General features: G+C 41.5%; 1 protein-coding gene across 1 annotated transcript in view; it reads left to right on the top strand.

Moving 5' to 3' along the window:
* The first annotated feature begins 12,665 nt into the window (after positions 1-12,665).
* The window catches only part of RTN4IP1 (reticulon 4 interacting protein 1), a 110,083-nt gene continuing 99,424 nt past the window's right edge, over positions 12,666-23,324 (top strand). Inside the window, exon 1 of the mRNA XM_080999975.1 lies at positions 12,666-12,684. The gene's annotated coding sequence lies outside the window, so the exon portion shown is untranslated. The remainder of the gene's footprint in view (positions 12,685-23,324) is intronic.

Raw genomic sequence — 23,324 nt, 5'->3', positions numbered from 1 at the left:
TCCCCAGTCTTCATACTCTCCCTCACCCCTAGGCCTGGCACTTTCTCATGAGAGTTGATTTGACTCTTGCTTTATAAGCCCATTGATTGAGGTTCTTTATTTGTCATGCATTTATCAAAGTCACCTCATTCCTCAGTTCAGGTTACATCGGGTCCCCTAGTAAACCTTACAATGGAACGTTTGTGTCCAAGAACTTCTGCACATATTCAAACATGCATACCTTTAAAGTCATTTCTGCCACCGTCTGCTCCTTGCTTCCTTTCAGACATCTGAATGTTCAAATTTCCATATATGGCTGAAATGGTTACTGCAATAGACGCCATTCAGTTACTATATTGTGATAGGAACAATTGCCAACATTTTTGCACTCTCTTTTCTTTTGTACGATAAAAGGTAGATTTGAAATTGGATCCCCACTTGTATGTGCAGAATGTTTTTTATGGTATTGTAGCCTTTAACACAATTATATTGGCCTGCTATGTTTTGATATTATATAGATGGTAGTTACTGAATGCAATAATTTAAAAAGCAGCATTAAACACTTAGAAGTTTTTGTGTTTAAAGGCTTACTGGTTACATTATTATGCTGAGGCCTTGAAAAGTAACTGGATCTTGCATTCAGTTATCAGCTTCTGATTAGCCAAGTGAAACTCTGAGCTTCCTGCTCATGAATGCATAATTGGTCTGCTTTAGTCTAATGAATGACCCAAGGCTGCAGAGGGAATGGGATTAATTCTATACCGTTTGGCCAATTTTCTGTTTTCCCTATCCAGAAATGACCATTTATGTCCTACAGAGACTCATAACTCTCCTGTAACATTCATGCTGCATATAGATGAATGCATTATTTTTTCATCCTCCTAGTTATCCTCTTGCTTTCTTTGCATTAGGTATACATTGATTCAATAATTAAAAAACAAACAAGGCAGCAATATTTTGCCTTAAATTGAATTTTAAACTATATCAAAATTCCCTTCCATAATCTAACAGGGAATGTTTATTAACAAATGAATACAAGTCATTGAAATATTTTAGTTAACATACTTCCTAAACCACAACTACGTGCATGTTATGGTCGGGTGCGTGTTATAGAGTGAAAAATACGGTAGTTTAGGAACCATTTTGTAAGCAAGCGATGCTTTACTGCTTGTGCAACTTTTTCTGACTGCTGTATGGAAAAGTACATGAATCTGACCTTTGAAGAGTTTTTCAAAGGCTTTCTGAAAAATGTATGCATTCAGCCACTTCCAAATAGACCAGCAGGAAAAAGGTTAGCAAACATGTCTCAGAAGAGAGTTCTAGAACACTGGGGCTTCCTCAGAGAAGGCCTTGTTCTTTGTAGAGAGTAGCCTAGTCTCTCTATATTGGAATATGGAGCTGGACCAGTTCAGAAGATCTAAAATGCTGTCAATGGTGGTGGTCTTTATATGGGAGATGGCATTCTCTCAGGTATTTGAGAACCAAGGCACTTGGTCTTGAAATACAAGCCTCATATAATCAACATGCTTGAGTCTAATTAATCCATATGGCCTTAATGCCAACGACACAAACTGTCTTTCCAGGCATAGCCTACGTCACTTCCTCTTATCTTGGGAGGAAATGAGCAACCTAGCCATTGGTTCTACCCAGTTTACATGTGAATTTGGTGTGTGAGGAGCTCTGAGCCGCTCCCTCCAGCAGCATGGCCTCTTTTGTTCCAGACAATAATGGAGACTGTAGGTACTGTTTTTCCTATACAAATAGTTGAGGAACCATTTTGTAAACAAGCAACATTTTACTGCTTGTGCAACTTTTTCTGACTGCTGTATGGAAAAGTACACGAATCTGACCTTTGAAGAGTTTTGTAAATAAACCATCTTGTAACTTACTAACTGGTCTATCTTTGTGCTAGGGAAATGGGAAAGAGCTTTTGAAAGGGGGGCATTTTGGAACTCACCAAAGGGGCACATTTAAAAGGTTTTACATCCTATATTTTTACACTTTCCTTTGCTGCATGCTTTGCCATGTGAAATCTCTGCTGGGGTTCTCTCACCAAAGCGTACTTGCCCCAAACATGGGTCTTGGCTTCCAGGAATTCCAACACAACCAGCACTTTGGGGAGATATCAGGGGCCAGCGGACATGCCTTAAATAGGTGATACATGAGAAAGCCAACCAGCACCCTCCAACAGGAGCAAAACACATGCATTCTGACCTGGCCGAAGTTTCTGAGTTACTTTCAAACACATTATGGTAGTAGTCTAATCTGCAAGTCACCCAAATGCGAATGATAGGGCTACTAGCACATTGATAAATCAAAGCTGATAAAAGCTGCTTTTCAACAATATGTTTGAGCCTCCACGGTTAGAAAAGGAGGAGGTGTGGCAAATGTGCTTGTTCCCCATTCCCCACCCCAGTGGTCACTTTGCCTGATTATGAACACTTGAAGAGGGCTTGAATCTCCCACTATTCTCAAGTCTGTATTTGGGTTGAGTTAAAGTTGCTGCCCTGAGCTGGATGGATTGAAATTGTTATGCCCCATCCTTGTGCATTGTTATAGGGTGAGCAGTCTTATAATAGCACATATTATCAGAAGTTAACAGGATATTATGTTCTCATTCCCCTTTTTACTCTGTCACTTCTTCCTTCCTTCCTGTATAGCTGTGTCTATGCCTGGATATTAGATGGCTCTCAGTAAGGTCTCCTGAAATGCAGGGGATATGTATCAAGACAATAAGCTGCCTCTCTGCATAGTCTTTGAAAGTGTGGGCTACGTTTCTCTGGCTGGAAATCTCAGGCTTAGAGGCCAAAATGGGGTCTTGACTATGCTACCACTCAGTGGATTTGTAACTGGCTGACTGACCGAATCCAAAGGGTGCTCATCAATGGTTCCTCTTCATCCTGGAGAAGAGTGACTAGTGGGGTGCCACAGGGTTCTGTCTTGGGCCCGGTCTTATTCAACATCTTTATCAATGACTTGGATGATGGACTCAAGGGCATCCTGATCAAATTTGCAGATGACACCAAACTGGGAGGGGTGGCTAACACCCCAGAGGACAGGATCACACTTCAAAACAACCTTGACAGATTAGAGAACTGGGCCAAAACAAACAAGATGAATTTTAACAGGGAGAAATGTAAAGTATTGCACTTGGGCAAAAAAAATGAGAGGCACAAATACAAGATGGGTGACACCTGGCTTGAGAGCAGTACATGTGAAAAGGATCTAGGAGTCTTGGTTGACCACAAACTTGACATGAGCCAACAGTGTGACGCGGCAGCTAAAAAGCCAATGCAATTCTGGGCTGCATCAATAGGAGTATAGCATCTAGATCAAGGGAAGTAATAGTGCCACTGTATTCTGCTCTGGTCAGACCTCACCTGGAGTACTGTGTCCAGTTCTGGGCACCACAGTTCAAGAAGAACACTGACAAACTGGAACGTGTCCAGAGGAGGGCAACCAAAATGGTCAAAGGCCTGGAAACGATGCCTTATGAGGAATGGCTATGGGAGCTGGGCATGTTTAGCCTGGAGAAGAGGAGGTTAAGGGGTGATATGATAGCCATGTTCAAATATATAAAAGGATGTCACATAGAGGAGGGAGAAAGGTTGTTTTCCGCTGCTCCAGAGAAGCGGACACGGAGCAATGGATCCAAACTACAAGAAAGAAGATTCCACCTAAACATTAGGAAGAACTTCCTGGCAGTAAGAGCTGTTCGACAGTGGAATTTGCTGCCAAGGAGTGTGGTGGAGTCTCCTTCTTTGGAGGTCTTTAAGCAGAGGCTTGACAACCATATGTCAGGAGTGCTCTGATGGTGTTTCCTGCTTGGCAGGGGGTTGGACTCGATGGCCCTTGTGGTCTCTTCCAACTCTATGATTCTATGATTCTATGATTCAAATGTGACCCTCCAGTCCTCTGCATCTGACTCTGAGGACTCTCCCTAGGACACACACCCTCCTGATCCACAGAAGCCTCACCTGCTTTCTGCCCTACTTGACTGTTTTTGCATGACTGGAATCTGTCCTCAGATTCTGATTGTGCTTCTTGCTTGCCTACTGGGAGGACAGAGAGGAATGTGTGTGAAAACTAGCCTACAGTGCAAAAATAAAGTTCACATATATTGCTTTTCCCACTTTGCTTCTAGTTCCACACACCACAGTCATATGACCCCCCAAGAGCTTGTCCAGAAGGAAAGGTGGCCTTTGGGAGGAAAAAGTTTATCTGCCCCAGCTCTATGAGAACGTTGAGCTTTTGTAGGAGCCTGGCCAATTTTGATGTTGACTAGTTTTTGTCTTTGGCTCTGCTACCCCTGAGTCTGTCTAACTGCAAACATCTTTGAGCTAGTGCAAACAGTTTGAGAGTAGTATTCTCTCATCTTGTTTTTGGTGTTCTCCTATGACAGTTACTGCAATTAATTATTATGGACTGAACAGACTGATGGATTGTTAAGTGTCTTAATATGGATTTTGGTTTTTGGCTTGTTTTGTATGTTGATATGTATTATCATTTTGATATTTTGTATTAATTCCCACCCCCATACCCTCTCCTCCTGGTTTAATTGTTAGCTGCTCTGGGCTTCCATTGGGAAGGAAAAGCAAGATATAAGCAATGGATGACTGAAATGAAATGAAAATAATAGAAAGTTTCTGTAATGTCAGAATGAGTCTGGCCTTCTGGCTTCTAACTCCTTGCACCAATTAATCTGGGATGTAATGCTTCTGAGAAGGACTGTGGTTTGGCTTCTCAACTTTCCACAGGTACTCAGGTTACCTGCCCAGTGAATAGTCTTGGGCAAGTTATTCTGCTCTGTTCAGAATTAGCCTGTAACTGAAGAGGGATGCTGATGTCCTGAGGCACTGAGAACTCCCTGCTAGCAAGGTGCTTCTTCTCTGCATTACATAGTTGGCTTAATGTGCTTCATTGCTCACTAGCAGTATAACCAAAGAGTCGTTGGGCATTTGTCCAAAGTTTTGTTGACTCCTAAGCTCAAACTTCTTTTTCTTCTTTGCTTGTGCTTTCCAGCCCCCTCAAATCTTCCAAGTTCTTCTTTCTTCTTGCCCTATTTCTAATTTTTATTGATCTTCACATTCTTATTTTTCTCATCTATTGAAATGACACCAACCAAGGTCTCGCCATATCTAAGTGCATTTCTCAACCTTGATTGCTATGCTGTCTCCCTGTGACAACTGCATCTGCTCCTGGAGCCCACATGGATGACTTGAGAGGAATGCTATATTGCTACTGTCAACTATAACATCCTCAGCAGTTCCCTTAATTACTGCTTCTATGATACTTCCCTCTTCTGGTTCATTTCCTTCATCTTTTGCTGCTCTTTCTATGCTTCCTTTGAAGATTCTCCACCCCTCCATCTGACCTACATGGCATTGCAGCCTGTGCAAAAATGTCACCTGCCGATTTCTGCAGCCAAACTATTGTGACAGTCACAACAGGCCACTTTTACCCTGGTCAATAGGGAAACTCAGTAAGAGGAAGGAAAGCATCAAACATCCACAGCTCTGGTCTTGGTTTCCAATGCAGCAGAATGAATCAATACATTCTAAGTCAGGCATAGGCAAACTCGGCCCTCCAGATGTTTTGGGACTACAACTCCCATCATTCCTAGCTAACAGTACAAGTGGTCAGGGATGATGGGAGTTGTAGTCCCAAAACATCTGGAGGGCCAAGTTTGCCTATGCCTGTTCTATGCTGTGGAGCTGCCCCAAAGTAAACAGAAGCAATATGAAGACTATGACCTGATTGTGGGAAAGCGACTTGTACTTAAGGCGTATTGAAATCAGAACTTGACAATTCAATCCTATACTTACCTTCTCATATGTAAGGCTGTAATCCTAATTTCACTTACTTTGGAGCAAGCCCCATTGAACTGAATTCAATAGGAGTTGCTTCTCAGTAGCCATGGCCAGGCTTGTGTTGTAAGTCATACTGTGTTCAGTGGGGCTTACCACCTAGTAAATGTGTTAGGAATTGCAGCCTTAATTACGGCTCAGACCGTAGTTTCAATCCTATGTACAGCCAGAACTGGTGGTCTCACCAGGATGATAATAAGGTCATTATGGATATCCAATTTTCAGAAGCAGCACCTGAATCTCATTTCCTTCACAGCATATAATATTCAAAAAACTAAAAGGAAAAACAGAGCAAGGAATCAATGTCATTTGGCCTTTCTCCTTCTTTTTCTTAACATGCAACTTCAAGAGTAAGCCTCACAAGTGGGGCTTCCTGGCACATAGAAAACTAGCAGAGCCTGCCTAAGCAGAAACATTGGTAGTTCTCTCCCCCCCCCCTTGTTAATCTCCATAGAGGCCCCAGAATTTAAGCAGCTGTTGTGTGGATTTAATCTAGTTTCGTCTCTGATCCACCCACATGCTACTAGTCTCAGCAAAGTTGATTTTCAGCTTCTCAAATTTCCTGATTGGTTTTAGCTTTGTGTACCTGGAACACTTGGAAAGAGAATTCTACTTGTATGCTGAGGTGACTTTATAGGCATAGCTGTCAACTTTTCCCTTTTCTTGCGAGGAATCCTATTCGGAATAAGGGAATTTCCCTTAAAAAAAGGGAAACGTTGACAGCTGTGTTTATAGGAGGAAGTCACACAAACTGTAATCAGGACAATGTCAGAAGATATCAAGCAAGCTTGGGATATAATAAACAGAAAAATACCAGACCAGTGCTTACCGGCTCCATCTTATGAAACTATTTCTATTTTAATAATAATAATAATAATAATAATAATAATAATAATTTATTTATACCCAGCCCATCTGGCTGGGTTTCCCCAGCCACTCTGGGCAGCTTCCAACAGAATATTAAAAAGCAATAGTCCTTCAAACATTAAAAGTTTCCCTAAACACTTGAAATATTTGAAGTCCACCCTAATCACATAGGACAAATGAGAGCAATGGTTGTGTTGCATTTGCACATGCAATATGACATAAATATATGTGCTGCTATCTATATATATGAAATAAGTAGTGTGCTTTTGTTTTCACTTAACCATATAAACAATGTATTAGGGAGAGGGAACTGTGTCTAATAGTATCTCATTTCCCACAATTTATACTATTACATTTTAATTTCCCTCAGTATTTCTTTGATGATATTCCCAACAACAACTATGATAGCATTTCCCAATGTTTATTGTATTTTTCTGGCATTTCCAGCATCTGTTTGGGTCTTTCCAAACCAATATGGAGCTTAGAGCTTTCCAAACCGTGTGTAGCGACACATTAGTGTGTTGGCTGCAGTGTGTAGGTGTGTCGCACAAACTCTCCTCGCACTCCTCCCAGGTCTGGAAAGGGTTAGGGCTGCCATATTTCAAAAGGTAGAAACCAGGACCACCCCCCCTTCATATGTTGTTGAGCGATTTCTCAGTTTACTTCTGAAGATCCAGGACATTTTCCCAGGGACAAAAATGCAACCTGGGCTTAGGACAATGCAATTTCCCCACAATAGAGAAGAAGAAAAGTTGCCTTGTAATAGGTAACAGCTTTTCAAACTTTTCATGTTGGTGACACACTTTTTAGACATACATGATTTTGCAACACAGTGATTTAGTTTTACTAGCTAACTGGATGTTAAACTAACCTAGGGCTACCATGTATCTGGACATTACTGGGATTTTGAAAAGCAGAAGTGATGTCCAGGGGGAATTTTTCAGAAGGTGGCTGTTTGTCCTGGATCTTCAGAAGTAAACTGAGAAATTGCTCAACAAAAGTCAGTCTAATTGCTACTGTGATAACTGCTTTGAGTTTGATTGTGGGAGTCACAGAGCTTTATCTGGATATTTTGTATTATGTCGTTGTATAGCCGGATTTGAATATAGAATGCTTAAACCCAAGCAGTACTGAGGAAGAAACAAAGTGAGGAATATAAAGCATTTAAGAAGCTGTGTGGAAAAAGCCATGAATGAGTTGGACTAGGACTGGGATCCAGGACTACAGTTCCCATCATCCTGAACTATTTTCCAAGCTGGTTGGGGATGATGGGAGTTGGAGTCCAACAATATCATGGCATGACATTGACATGGGAAAGACAAATGAAGCTTCAGGCCAGTCTAGGGCAAAGCACTAACTAATCTAACCTGTCTCAGTGAATCACTGAAAAAGTTAAAACACATCTTGGAGCTGGTTGGAGGAAGCGTGAGAAACATTATAATTAAAGTAAAATATCCCTTTAGTGGATAATAATCATCACCTCATACGGTGAAGCATTATTATCCAAAAATGTGCAGATAATTCAGTCCGCCTCCCACTTTCCATCAATTGATGATTTTGGTAAAGGCAAGAATAAAGCAGAAACCGACTCAGCGGGAAGTGTCATTAGTGGGGAATCTGAAATGAAACTCTTTCATTTTGTTGACAGTAATGTCCTTTGGTCACAAAACTGGGTTCTAGTTGAATGAAGAATTAGGAGAGAAAAGCCTGAGATTTTTAACTAACCACATAATGGTATGTGAACTCTTCCAATGAACCATCTGTTGTGAGAGTTTTGATATCTACTCCCAAAGTGAAGTGTGATTTTGAAAAGGAAATATGGAATATGGAAATGCAACACTTACTCCACAGCACACATATCATACCAAAGCAAATTTCTTTGCAATCTTGTTGACAGCTCTGGCTCTAATCAGATCAGCCTCCATGGCAAATAATTTTCTTTTGCAAAATAGCACATATTATTTTGATTGATAAGCAGGTGTTGTCCTGGCAGAAAAATGATGGTAAGAGAGATAATCTTTATTCTTTAAGGAGGCTCATCCAATTCTAAATTAAGGAACTGATCATAAAGGAATTGTGCCATTATCACAGACATCAGCAGAGGCACTTTTGCCTACAGTACCTAGAGTCTGGAAATATTTTTTCCCCTTCATATTGCTCCATCATAACCTATTTCTTGCATGACAATATTCATAAGACCTTACAAAATCAGAGTCAAGACTTCACTCCTGTATAGAAGCTATAGGCATTTTTATGACGAATGTTAAACCTGATACTTGAACTTTGGCCGATCCATGTATCGTCCCCCACAGCATGATCCCATTTGTTCATGCTGGGAGCCAAATAGCAGATTTACCACCCTGCTTCCTATATATGAAAATCCATATAGGATATCACTGCACATGGAGATGGTGGGGGGAAGAATCCTATGTGGATTTTTTAAAAAATTATGTACAAATGTTATTCGTGTGATAAGCAGAGCCATATATGCTTCTTCTTCTTTAAATACATATACATATACATATACATATACATATACATATACATATACATGGACTGCAAGAAGATCAAACCTATTCATTCGTAAGGAAATCGGCCCTGAGTGCTCACTGGAAGGACAGATCCTGAAGCTGAGGCTCCAATACTTTGGCCACCTCATGAGAAGAGACGACTCCCTGGAAAAGACCCTGAGGTTGGGTAAGATTGAGGGCACAAGGAGAAGGAGACGACAGAGGACGAGATGGTTGGACGGTGTTCTCAAAGCTACCAGCATGAGTTTGACCAAACTGCGGGAGGCAGTGGAAGACAGGAGTGCCTGGCGTGCTCTGGTCCATGGGGTCACGAAGAGTCCGACACGACTAAATGACTAAACAACAACAACATACATATACACATACACATATACAATATATACCGTATTTTTCGCCCTATAGGACGCACTTTTTCCCCTTCAAAAATGAAGGGGAAATCTGTGTGCGTCCTATGGGGCGAATACAGGCTTCCGCTGAAGCTTGGAGAGTGAGCGGGGTCGGTGCGCACCGATCCCTCTCATTCTCCAGGCTTCAGGAAGCTATCAGCAAGCCTGGGGAGCCCACGGGAGTTCCTGCAGGGCTCCCTAGGCTGCGGATAGCAGCCTGCCGCCCGGCGCGCAGGGCGCCCTGAAGCAGAGCGCCCCTCACGCCGGGCAGATATCCGCAGCCTGGGGAGCCCTACTGCACGGAGCGCGCGGCACGCTGAAGCAGAGCGCCCGCGCTTTGGGCAGACATCGGCCAGCCCCACAAGCTTGGGGGACAGCGGGGAGGCGCAGCGCCACCATTCCACTGTTCCTCGACCTGGTTTGGTTTCCCCGACCTGGTTTTGGGGGGGAAAGAAAGGGGGAAAAAATTCCTTTATTTCCCCCCCAAAAAACTAGATGCGTCCTATGGGATGGAGCATCCTATGGGACGAAAAATACGGTACATATAAAAATTACTTACAGATTAACAATAAAAGCGTCACAGCACCAGCCCTTTCCTTAAAAGTGGCCCTAATAAAGAAGAACGTTCCAAAGTTCTGATTGCAGGGAGCTGCTGATTCTGTAGGTTCACCCTATTTGTACTTAGAAGCAGTCATAAAAACTGGAAAAAAGAAAATTACAGTATAATAAAATAATGATCATAGAAAGCTTAAAAAGAATGAATGGTGTAAAATTTATCCCATAATGGAATACAAGGGTCATATTTCTACCAAACATAACAAATAACTACAGAGTTCTGACAGAATATTAATGGTGAAAAAGATGAGAAATTATTCTTAGTCATGCAGTTTAACGTAAAACAAAATGAGGCTTTCTGAAATTAATCCCCATTTTTTCATTTGGCTTGGAAACATGCTACATATTTTTGACATTGCTTTCTGGAAATTAATATCACATGTGTCAGTATGAATTGTGTAAAAGAAGTCACAAAGCTGTGAAATTGTTGCAAGTGGACCATAGAAAGAGAAGCAAAATTTGCACTGTATTATTTGACATTGCTGGGAAATGCAAATTAAATAGTTTGGGGTGATTTTCTCCATTCAAAATCAATTCAACTTTCTTTTGCTATGGCTCTGACTCTTCAAGCTATGGAAATCTCAAATACTGAAGTACTTGAGAACCCTTAATGTCAGAAACTCAGTAAGCTGAAATCCCTGGAGTATCTGAATGTGTTTGATTGGTTGAGAGCTGGCCATCACCTATGCATTGAATCCCATGAGACTCAGGAGAACCCTGTTTTCCTTGTCACCTAAAGCAAGCGCACATTCCAGAATGCTTGAATATTCTACATGTGTGTGTAAAAAATATGCCACTCCTTTCTTTAAAAGGGTAAGGGAGCTACTATATTTATTTATATTACTGAAAGGTTATTAACTAAATTTCACTGTACTGGAATCATTGCTTTGATCTTGTACATCTCAGTGTTTCATCTCTTTAATATAGGTTGCCTAGATAAAGATTAGTTAACTTCCTTATGTACTGCATGTACAGTGCTGCTTATGTAGGTAAAGGTAAAGGTAAAGAACCCCTGGAAGGTTAAGTCCAGTCAAAGGTGACTATGGGGTGCGGCGCTCATGTCATTTCAGGCCGAGGGAGCCAGCGTTTGTCCACATACAGCTTTCCGGGTCATGTGACCTGCATGACTAAACCGCTTCTGGCGCAGCGGGACACCGTGACGAGTGCTGGAGCACATGGAAATTCTGTTTATCTTCCCGCCACAGCAGTACCTATTGATCTACTTGCGCTGGTATGGTTTCAGACTGCTAGGTTGACAGGAGCTCACCCCGTCACGCGGATTCAAACTGCTGACCTTCTGATCAGAAAGCCTGATCAGAGGCTCAGTGGTTTAGACCAAAGCACCACCCATACCCTATAATAAGTACTGTTTATGTATTGCATGAAGAACAGTGAATTCTTCCTGAAAATTCTTCCTTGTAAACATTTCCCTCTAAATGAGTGCATTTAATGAGAATGCTGACATTAAATGTGCATATATTTATGCACACTTCCTGAAAAGGGAACACTCCTACTCTCTATGAAGTACAGATAACTAAGTCCAACACAAATGTTTTGCCCTGGTTTGAAACTTCTACAACAAAAAACAGATACATCAAGCTGCGAGTGTCCTTTCGTCACTGAAAATCCCTTATTCCTCCTTATCAAATATGGGTAAAAGAAAACATCTGAGGAAAGAGAAGGGCATAAATGAGATGGGCATGAAAGTGGGGGATTTGAGTCTTCCCGGTCTTGGCTCAGCACTCTTGCCATTAGACCACACACTCTCTCTCTCTCTCTCTCTCTCTCTGTGTGTGTGTGTGTGTGTGTATAGGCAGAAGCTGGGGGTTTTGTTACTGAACGGGTTTTGCAGGCAAGTTTTTCCAAATTGAAGCTGTGTGTCTGAACGTTTTTTGTTTTTTTGCCCTAGAGCTTTCCCTGTGCAAACCCTCCTTTTAGAGCTCAATCAGAGCAAAAGTCATTCTCTGGAAAACATAAACTGACGTTTGCTCCGATTGGGTGGTAAAGAGCGGGTTTTCACTGGGAAAGCTCTGCGGCAAAAGATAATAATCGCTCAGGCACACAGCTTTAAACTTGTGCCTGGAAAGAGCAGGGCAAAAGGTATGTGTGGATAAGCCCTCATATGTACCGTAGTCAATAGACTTGTTTCCTAAGTGCTTCACTTCAGGGTAGTTTGTACAATCATGAGTGTGTTGTTGCCCAGCTGGGCTGCCTTTCTTAGGAATGGACTGCAGGTAAAGTCAGAGTTGAACAGCTTCATTCAAGTACAGTACAGCAAACAAGGAGCCCAGCTCCAGGTCCACACTGACTTCCTCTCCTCTCCTCTACAGGATGTTCCCTCTTCAAGTACTTCCCCTTGACCCAGGAACTAAACTATCTCCACAGTGAGGATTTGAACAGCCGTTTAGCACTAGCCTTTCCATGGTGGCCCATAAGGTGGTAAGCTCACAGTTATATAGCTATAATGTACTGTAAGTGGGCCTCTCCTCAGGTTTGGTTTGGAAACTGGAGCTGGTGCAAAAGGCAGTTGCTAGGGGGGCACCTGGCTTTACCCATGTTACACCGGTGTTGAAAATCTGCCCAGGCTGCTTATTAGCAACTGAACTAAGTCCAGGGTTTTGTTGCAGGCAATGAAAGCCCCAAAACAACCAGGATTCCTAGCAAACTGCCTCCCCCCCATGCAGGTCCAGCTGTTCTTTAATGTCTTCAGAAAAGACTCTTATGGTCCTTCCATAATCAGCAGATTATCACTTGGTGACAACACACAAGTGGCCCTTCTTGGTGATAGGACCTGCCCTTTGGAATGCCCTCGCTTGAATAACTTGTAATGACCTTCAAATGCTTCTTAAAAACATTTATGCTTACTTGAACCTTCCTCTCTTAATTTTTAATTTTCCGTTTTGCACACTGCTCTATTTTCTTCAGTTTTGCTTTGTTCTTATATTGCTTTGATCTAGTTGCTAGGAATTTTTACTTAATGTTATCACTGAAGTTTTATTGTTTTACGTAAATGGATTATTACATTAGGCAGCATAAATTCTTCACAAATAAAGGGTTACATAAAACTTTAACCAAGATGCTTGTGAAAGGCAGGGCAACAAGAAGTAGCTGGTGGAATGTATTCCCATCCCTAGTTTTTATTGCTGCGAAGAGAGTTAAGAAGGCAAAATGTTTCACCTTACATTATTCTGTTGCTTCCTTTCTCATTATAAAGCCATTCATATTTGTTCTCAGGGTGTAAATTACTGTGTGAGACTAGGGGTTAACATCAAGCATCTTTTATTATCGCCCCATTTCCCTTTCTATGTCCAAATAGTTACAATATTTAACGCTGTTTAATAGCTGTTATGAGTTTGGGGTGGAGGAAGTAGACTGTATGCTGGATCCGTCTAACCCCTGGATCCAGCAAATGTTAAAATATAAGCCAGTTTAGCTTCCTGTGTAGAGATAATTGCCTGGGTGATGATGGGCAATTAAGAGAACAAAGTAAAAGGGGCTCTGTGTCACACAGCAAATGGGTGGGGGGTGGGGATCCTCCCTCAACAGAGTTAGAAGGACAAATCCTGAGCTGAGAGATTAAGAGCAATGTTTTATTTCTGTTTGAATCCAAGGCTGTGACTGTGGGAGAATCAAGATCCTTTTGGGGTGTTAATGCTGTGAACTCCTCCATTATAGGCTCTGGTTGTATATATGTGTAAATAAACCATATATCACAAAGGCACTGCCTTATTCCAAAAGGAAACACAAACCCCTGGAATCTCACACAGCTCCGTGATTGGGGTGGCGTGCAACATGGCTTTTTTGGAAGAGCATCTGTGGGGTTGGAAGTTCTGCTTCTACTAATGCTCCTATGCCGATAAACACCAGAGTTTTGTGCACATCACTTTGACTGATGGTTATTTTAGCCTAAGCTTTTTAGTACCCAGCAGATTTGTTTTCCTTTCTTATTATATGGAATTATAATTTTCCTTTGGCAATGAGAGCAGTCAGCTGGCTGCCTTTTGGAGATAGATGTTTGGAAGCAACTGTCAGTCAGTGTTTCTGTTGTGAAAGTCACAGCTGTTCCAGAGCCACCTGACTACCTTGTCCAGATGATCTTGGACAAATTATTGTCTCCCACTCGGCTCTGATCAGCAGTAGGATCACAATTAAGCACTTATTTACAGAAGCACATGTGAAAAAGTAAATGGACATAAATACATTAGAAATGGCAATACGTACAAAAAAAACCACCACCCCAAAACACCCAACCCCACATTGAGGGAACATTTCAGCTTCTCAGGACATTTTGTAAGTGGCCAAACTGGAACAAAGGAACTTCAAAGGGAGAGTTCAATGTGCAATGATTGCATCACAATATAATACATCATGAGGTTAAGTGCTGTCGCTTCTGAATTGATTCGGTACAATGGATTTTTATCACGCTACCTGTACACACTGGCCAGCCAATGCCAGGATAGTCTGTGTCATCAATACAGCAGGGGGTTTTGTGTGTGCGTGAGCATAGCCACTGACAAATACGTAATTATAATTGTTTGTACTTTTCATTTGACTCATTGGATCAGGCATGTAATGAAGTGGACCTTAGCCAACAAAAGCTTGCTTGCTTGCTTGCTTATTTATTTATTTCATACCATTTATATACTGCTTGATTGGGGGGGGAACTCTGATAATATGTACATTTCTTGGGCTTTAAGGTGCCTGAATGCACATTGTTTTCCTTTTCATGTCCCCCCCCCCCCCTTCTCCATCAGTATATATCAGGGTATGTTAAACTTGTTTGTACTGCTGGACCTTATATGTTGTTGTTCTCATCCAAGTGGCAGCTCACACTCCCCTCCCCCAATTAATTTGGTTTTCTTGATGTGCAGATAATGTGGTAAGGGAAAAAAAATCTACATGAAGTTGCATGTTACCCAACTGAAGAACATTATGTGATTGGGGTTGTTTTGGGGTTTTTTTTAGTGTGGTGTTATTTTGCCAGGTGCGGCCCTCTATCACCACACCCCCTATATGCACTCCTCAGTGAGCTGCTGTTGGCACATACATTATTATTTTTTAAAGCAACTATTGTGCGTATCTGGTGTACTGGAAAACTTGTATTTCAATTTTTAAAAAAATGCCTGATAAGCTCTTCATCTTTCTTTCTTTCTTTCTTTCTGCACATTTATTAATTTATACCTCCATTTTTCACTTTACTGAAAACAACAGTACCCAGATATTTTAAAAACAATCAGAATGCTCCAGGAATTGGGGGGAGGAGAGTTGGTGATGTTACACATGTTAGCCAATAGGTACCCTCAGTAGTCAGTTTTTTGCTTATTCAAACTGGAGACTTCAAAACTAGTTTCGCCTGAGACAAACAGAAATGGTTAGATTTGTACTGAGCATGGGGAGGACACTTTCAAATGCCCCCACTACATCATTGTGTCATCCCTCAAAGTTATATGGACTTCAGCTTTTATTTCCTTTGGTACGTGTTTTCCATCCATGAAAACCCTTTTGGTATTCTGACCATTGAAACTACAAGAGGGAGAAACAACCCAACTCTTGCTTTGAACAATCTATGATAACCATCAAATTTGCTGTAACGAGTTTCTGTGAAACCTTTTCATTTATCTGAGAGTACAACTGTTTCCTTCCTTGTTTGACCCTGAAGGCAATGACTGTAATAGCAGTGGAAGTGCCGAATCACAGGCATTTAGACAAAAGGACTTTGTATCCTGTGTCTTGGCATAGTCAACCAGCTTTTCAGCAGAAGCTGTGCACTCCACCTATTCTAATTTTTAAAAAGGTTTTGAAGAGCAAAACATTTGAGTTAGAAACTCTGACTCCTGTGATGGAACTAGGCTGAAATTCAGGGGCAACAGAACCACTAACAGTGCAATCTTTTCCACATCTCCTCAGAAGGAGGCCCCATTGTTTTCAATAGGACTTACTCCCCAGAAAGCATGTATTGCCAGTCTCACTTTGGACACCATGGCTGCCTTGGAATGGGTTGCCCAAAGCAACTTCAATGCTTGGGTGCTGACATGGATGCTCCTTTGTTAAATTATTCCACCTGCTGCACCATTGGTTCTTTGATATCATGCAAACAGAAGAAATTAAGTCCATTTGAAACAGGAGTGTTGCAAGTAAGAAGTTAGCACTTTCAGGACACTTAAAACTAGAGGGAAGGGGACTCCCCAAGCTTCTATAAACAAATGTGATATTTATAGTTAATAAATACCACATTTAATTATGTGTTTGCTTGTGCCATGGAAATAGAAAACTTTGGTTGTAGATTATCGCAGGCAGTCACTGGTTTCCTTTTTTTCCTTTCTCTTTTAGCAAACATCCTACTACATTACCACCTGACAGACCTACAGCATCACACTGATAAGTTCTCATATTCATTCTGTTGCTTACAACCAGCACCAGCACAATTGTGCTACCTCGTTTTGGCACCTCTGGTGCCAGGTGGCTGCCAACTCCTCCTTCTGCACTCTCATTTAGATAGTCTTGCTTTCTTAGGCAGCAACCTCATGTTAGATAGTCTTGCTGCTATCGCAGTCTAAAAGACATGGTACACATGGAAAAGGGGATGGGGAGGAGAGAGAAAAAAGCAACTTCATGCACCAGTTCTTCAAGTTACAGTTCTTGTAATTACCCGTTGGGATGGAAACAGGTTCAAGTAGGCTCATGAAGGAGCTGCCAGTGGGTGACAGTTGGAGAGAGTCAAAGGAAGCTGGTCCTCTCAACAGAGGTGATGAAACAGCCCTGTTTCCCCTTCCCCTTCCTCCCTCTGATCAGTGGCCTGATGGAAGGTTGCCGTTAGGTGACAGAAGGTACCAGAGTCAAAAGGCTTAAATCAGCAATAGTCTGATTAACATCTTGGCATGCTAATCAACTGCAGCACAGGGAAATATACAAAATGGAAGCATCTTCTGACACAAGAGTGAGCCTGGCATGACTCTGCATCTTTTGGACCAGTTCCTGAAAAGACTTGGCAGCATACACAACTCTCATTTCGCTTTAGTGCCCAACCCAGTTACTCAGCACCTTTTTGAATTTTGAAGAGTCGTAATTAGAGAACTCTAAGCAAAAGCTGTGAAACTGGGGTCTTCTACCACGCCAAGCATTTATGCAAGTCCAGGCGCTCCTGCTCTTCAACAGATTTTCTTTGTAGACTAAAAGACATATTACTTTTGAGATGCACAGCTCCACTATGGATAAGCTGCAAGCAGGTTCAGTCAGAATGTGGTATGCACCTCAAGCGGCAGATTACATCTCCCCATATGTCACCCATGAGGCTACCTTGTGACACCGGCATCATAATGCGACTTACCTGCACCACCCACCTGCCTGTCTTCTGTATCCATTATGCCACCACTTACCAGCCCACCTGCAAGAAATGGAGGGGTGTGCCACTGCTGTGATGGAAGCAACCAGGGGTGATCCATCAGAGCTCTTCACTTTTAGTTAAACCAAGTTGCACTCTAGCATTTTGAAACAGACAGAAAACATAGGAATATGCATTGTGCCAGATCAGACCAGTTGTACATCTTCTGTTGCCTACACAAGGGGTGGGGAATTGGATCTGGCTTGCAGGGTGCCCATTTGTATATCCAGACGAAAAGCAGACCCAGCTTGTAAAAATGAAACAACCTCTAAAACAAAGGAATAAATAAAGCAGCACTTATTTCTGAGGCTCAAGGTGTAGCCTAGGGAAAATAAAATAATATAAAAATCACACACACACACACACACACACACACACACTATTTTAAGTAGCAACATAAACCTCACAGATACATAAACCACTACAGTAACTCATATGCAAGTCTCACTAGTCAGGATATATATATATATATATATATATATATATATATATATATATAAATATTCCATTGGCAGCAACTGACTGCAGAGGTAATTAGATTTAACTTATATAAAAGTTTTCACTCTGGGTACTTCCTTGCAAATGAGTCACTATAGCAGTTTATGTATTTGGGGAGAATTGCTACTTAAAACACAGACACAGCATTTCCTGTAGGAATGAAGGCACTTGGGTGGGGAAGAATGCTGAGACAAGGCAATATCCTTTTCCCAGCAAAAGACCTACAATGTGATACGATGTGGATAGTACTGTACAGTATGCAAACTACCTTCAGAAGGTCTTAGGTGACACATGTTCCTTGAATGCAGCCTGGGACGATGGCTTCTCTGTGTTGGAAGCACCTGTCACAGATGAAGCAGAGATGAGCTTGCATCCCATTTGACTTGATTTGAAACACACCATTTTTTACTGGAGGCAGTTAATAGATTGGATTGCAAGTTGTTCTGTGATAGAAACATTGAGGGGAGAACATGCATGTGTGGAACAGTCCTTAGGTCAAGTTGAAAAGTGACCCATGTCCTGGGTCTGCAAAAAGCAACTTTGGCTAGGATATACATTCAATTTATAAATGATTCAATTCTGCTTTCTTCCATGCAATAACAACTTTCATAAGTGTTGCATTCCAGACTATGATGAAGCATCCTTAGCATTCTTTTGAAAATACTCTTGGTGAGATGTCAGCAGATGTTCTCACACCAAGCTCTGATGATTACCCAGATCTGTTGTTTTTAATCTGTTGTGAAGTCACTTGCAGCACAATCCTGTGTATGTTTACTCAGAAATAAGCTCAACCATGTGCAGTGGAGTTTACTTCCAAGTACTTCCAATGAGTATGCAATCCTAAAGATGTTCAGAAGTGAGTTCTTCTGTGTTCAATGTGACTTACCCCCATGTAAGTGTATTTAGGGTTACAGTCTTACAGAACAATCCTATTCATGTTGATTCAAAAGTAAGTCTCAGTGTAAGCCTGTCACATGAGTGCACATATCATTCCAAGCTTAGGCTGCAGAATGATGCTCACTTCTATGGAGGAAGAACCATTGACCATGGCTATACTTACTCCCATATCAATGTGCTTTGGATGGGTCTGTTAACCATGAATTCACAAATCCTATGCTTGTCTGCTCAGAAGTACAACACATTGCATAGGAAGACAGGACTTCACTGCAGCCTAACTGAGCATTCCTTTAGTGGGGGTGGTGATGGTTGGAAGTAACATGTCAGAGGATCCACCACTTATCAGCCTTGTGAGCCCACTAAGGCCAGAAAGAATGGGACTAGTAGTGCTGGTGCCTCTTTTCCCTTTTCTTCCTCCCACTGACTCTCACTGAACTCCAGATCTAGCTCCGGGTCCATTTTGGGGGGCATGTTGCGGGGGAAAGAGTGGATTTGAAATCCCAGGGATCCATGTTCTCTCCTGGTACCACTGATGGCACTCTAGCAGTGGCGGAGCTTCACTTTGCTGGTGGAAAATCTCCAGCCTCTAGAGCCCCCTCAAATGCCCCCCAGGGAGATCCCAGGATGGCTCCCTTAATAATGAAATTCTCACATAACGTTTTGTGGTGCATTATAGGGAAGGGGGAAAAGATATGTAACACATTTGTTGTGATGAATCAAATGTTTAACTATGAAGATGTAACTTAATTTCTCCCCTTTGGGCACTCACTCACACTTTAAATGCCAAATGTAAGGTAGCATGACTGCATTTCTGAAATGCCAGAACCACCTCCCTTTTAAAAGACAGATGAAGGTAGACAAACCACAGGGTATTTATCACTTCATAATAACAGTAAATGGATCATACTGTCAGCAAGTGTTCACTCCTAATTTCTTCACTGGTGATAATTGGCTTAATGGAAACAAAGTGTTACCTTGAATAATTGAGAGCAGAATTATGCTAGAGATGGATGCTTACATTGCATTTTGTCTAGACCATGCACTATTTAAATAAAAAGGGCAATTCATTTTTGTAGGCTTTCTATCCTAGGGCTTAGGACCTAAGCAATCTATTGTCTGTTACTGCTCCCTTGAGAGTAATTTACAGGTAATATATTTTGCTGTCATTAAATTAAACATCTTCCAGTACATGTCATTAAGTGTCTTGTCTACAGTTTCATCTCTATTAAACTATGCTAAATTAGTCTTATTCTTTACTATTTATATTTGCAATTATTTGGAAAACGTTGCCCCATGATGTCCAAATGTTCGCTTTTAGCTTTAAATGTGCATAATGTATCAAAGGGTGCTTCTTAGAATCTAGGCAATCACTACATTTGAGTGGGAGGAATTCAACCGCACACCAGCAAATTCAGGTTCACGGTTAAAGTTGATTTGGTGTTCCTGCACAACCTGTCTCACCACCACTATTTATGATAATGAAATAAGACTATTTATGATAATGAACATGACAAGTGAATGTGCTGGAAATAGTGAGCTAATACACTTGAGACAACATCATATAGCCTCCTTGCAAACAAATTAGAATGAGTGCTCCAATAAATAGCTGACATCATCTAACTTTCCTGCAAGCTTTGTGTAGACAAATAAGGATGAATGCTCAGTAAACAGGTCGTCTGGAAACATCCTTAATTATGTCGGTCTTTCCAGTGCTACATCCTGTTCTGAACAAAGCCATATTGGTACCAACACACGACTTAAGAAAGGTAACACACCGTTTCCAGAGACACTGAAATAAAATAGTTCAGCCTGGCTAATTCTTCTCATTCAAAATTCTTTCCAGTGATTCAAGATCCTTTTGGCATTAAATGGGCGCAGTAGCTGTAACATTCAGCAAGAATGCAATTTGAGTTACCATTGGTGCTTTGTTTGCTGTTGTTCATGCTGTAATAGTAGAAGGGCCAAGGGATGCGAGTGGCGCTGTGGTTTAAACCACTGAGCTTCTTGGGCTTGCCGATCAGAAGGTTGGCAGTTCGAATCCGCACAACGGAGTGAGCTCCTGTTGCTCTGTCCCAGCTCCTGCCTACCTAGCAGTTCGAAAGCACACCAGTGCAAGTAGATAAATAGGTACCGCTGTGGCGGGAAGGTAAACGGCGTTTCCATGCACTCTGGTTTCCATCATGGTGTTCTATTGCACCAGAAGTGGTTTAGTCATGCTGGCCACATGACCTGGAAAGCTGTCTGTGGTGCTCCCTTGGCCTGAAAGTGAGATGAGCGCTGCAACTCCATAGTCGCCTTTGACTGGACGTAACCCTCCAGGGGTCCTTTACCTTTACCTTTTAGTAGAAGGGCCATTGATCTATTAAAGGGTGTTAGGCTGTAATCTGCATACTTACTGGGGTAAATCCCCTTGAACTCGATTGAGTCTTACTTTCAAGCAATGCATAGGATCGAAGCTGTTATTTGCTTAACTACTTGACATCTTAAATGGTTTGGTCAATCAGTCAGTTGATATAAATATGACTCTTTGTTTTCTGGAGGTGGCAGATTATATTTTATAAGACTATCCATTCATTTTAGTACTATATACAATCAATTTACTAACTGTAATAGGTTTATTTTCCACTTTTCCACCATTAAAATCTTCAAGGCAGCTTTCAAACATGTTTGAGTAAATTGCTTCTTGTCTCAGTATAATGGGCTGAGATCTTCCACTCTAGAACAAACCAATACACTCCTGTCCCTCACCCTGCAAATGGAGATGCGGAATCACTAACCAATAAATAACTGCTTATACCCCAGCTTTCGCTTTCAGATAAATTAGCAGAACCAGTGATTGTTCTGCATCATCTGGCATACTTTATGTTCTCTTGGCTTCCTGGATCCTTGCTTTTGACCCCAGTATGGCTTGTGACTTTGCTTTTGGATTTGGCCAATGGGCTTTGCCTAGGGAAAATTGTATAGAGTCCATTTGGCAGAGGTCCGACTGCTGCAGCTACATGTATTTCTGGGATCACTCTCAAACGCTTCAACTTATTCCTGGCAGGTGACCCCAAGGGATGATGGTTAGTGATGACTGAAGCCAAGTGAGCAATCTGAAGTGAAGTTTAGAACATATTTGGAAATGTTCTAAAACAGGCCCAGTAGGATGGAATTTCTCTTTTTCATCCAGTCAGGACTATTTGGCTAGTGTCAAGTTATCTGCTCAGTCCAATATCCCTATGGTCAATTCTGAAAAGACATTTTCCCTCCATTACAATACATAACATTTCCCAAGTATTTTCCTCCCTTGGTATAATTTGAAAGCACCCTGCTTCTTGTGCTCCAGTTCAAGAAGGAGATGGATTAAAGAGTGCTTTGGAGTGATTCCTTTGGAGGCAAAGGTGTTCATTCCTCCAGGGGCATTAGACTATGCATATTTTGTGAAATGTCAGTGGGCCTGTGTTAACTGCTGGACCCAGCTGGTAAGGAAACACTAAGCTTTCCTGGGCTGGTAGTTGATAGAACACCCATGGATGGCAATAAAACTATAATTTGTTACTTAATAGCAGCCTCATAACCAGTGTTGCTTGGGAATTCTAAGAGACCCCCAAATTTGTGTAGTACTGTGCAGTTGTGGCTTCTGGGACTAGTCCTACTGATTTCGAAACAGTGCCTTAAAATTCCCAAAATTATTCACTCCAGCCATATCCAAGATGCTTCTACCCAGTTTTCGATGCATGCACACACAAGGCCAAAACTGGTTTGATTCCACATCAGCAAATAGGTATGGCTCACACAAAGGCAAGTGTGGTAATCGGTGGCCACGTTGTTGTTGTTTCAATTTATATACCACCCTTTATCAAAAGATCCCAGGGTGGTGTTCAACATTAAAAACACATTACAGAGCATCAATGATAAAACATAATAAAAACATAATAAAAGCATACTAACAGAAGTCCTGTCCCCCACACTTTCACATCAAGCTATACCTATCTAGGCAGGGAAAATAATAAGATTCTCTCTCAACCTGGTTTTGTATATGCATCATATTATTTTTTTCTCCACTCCCTCTTCAGATCATTTCCTCTCTGTTGTTCTTATTATTCTGGTGGGGGTGGGGAATACCTGTGAGAAGTATTGTAAAGCTTTCTTTGTTTTTAACTCTCTGGTGACTCGTTCAGCCAACATACTGTCTGGGCTTAACTAACTCTTAATGGATTTCATGTTAATAATTAAGAGTGCTAAAATGTGTTATCACACACTGGGAGCAATGTGATTCTTTTGCTTCCCACAACAGAGAACTTCCTCCATCTAAAAGATC

This window comes from Podarcis pityusensis (assembly GCF_964106645.2).
Source record: "Podarcis pityusensis genome assembly, chromosome: 3".
Lineage (NCBI taxonomy): Eukaryota > Metazoa > Chordata > Lepidosauria > Squamata > Lacertidae > Podarcis > Podarcis pityusensis.
Note: the sequence above shows the minus strand (reverse complement) of the source record. Positions and strands in the feature narration are given on the sequence as shown.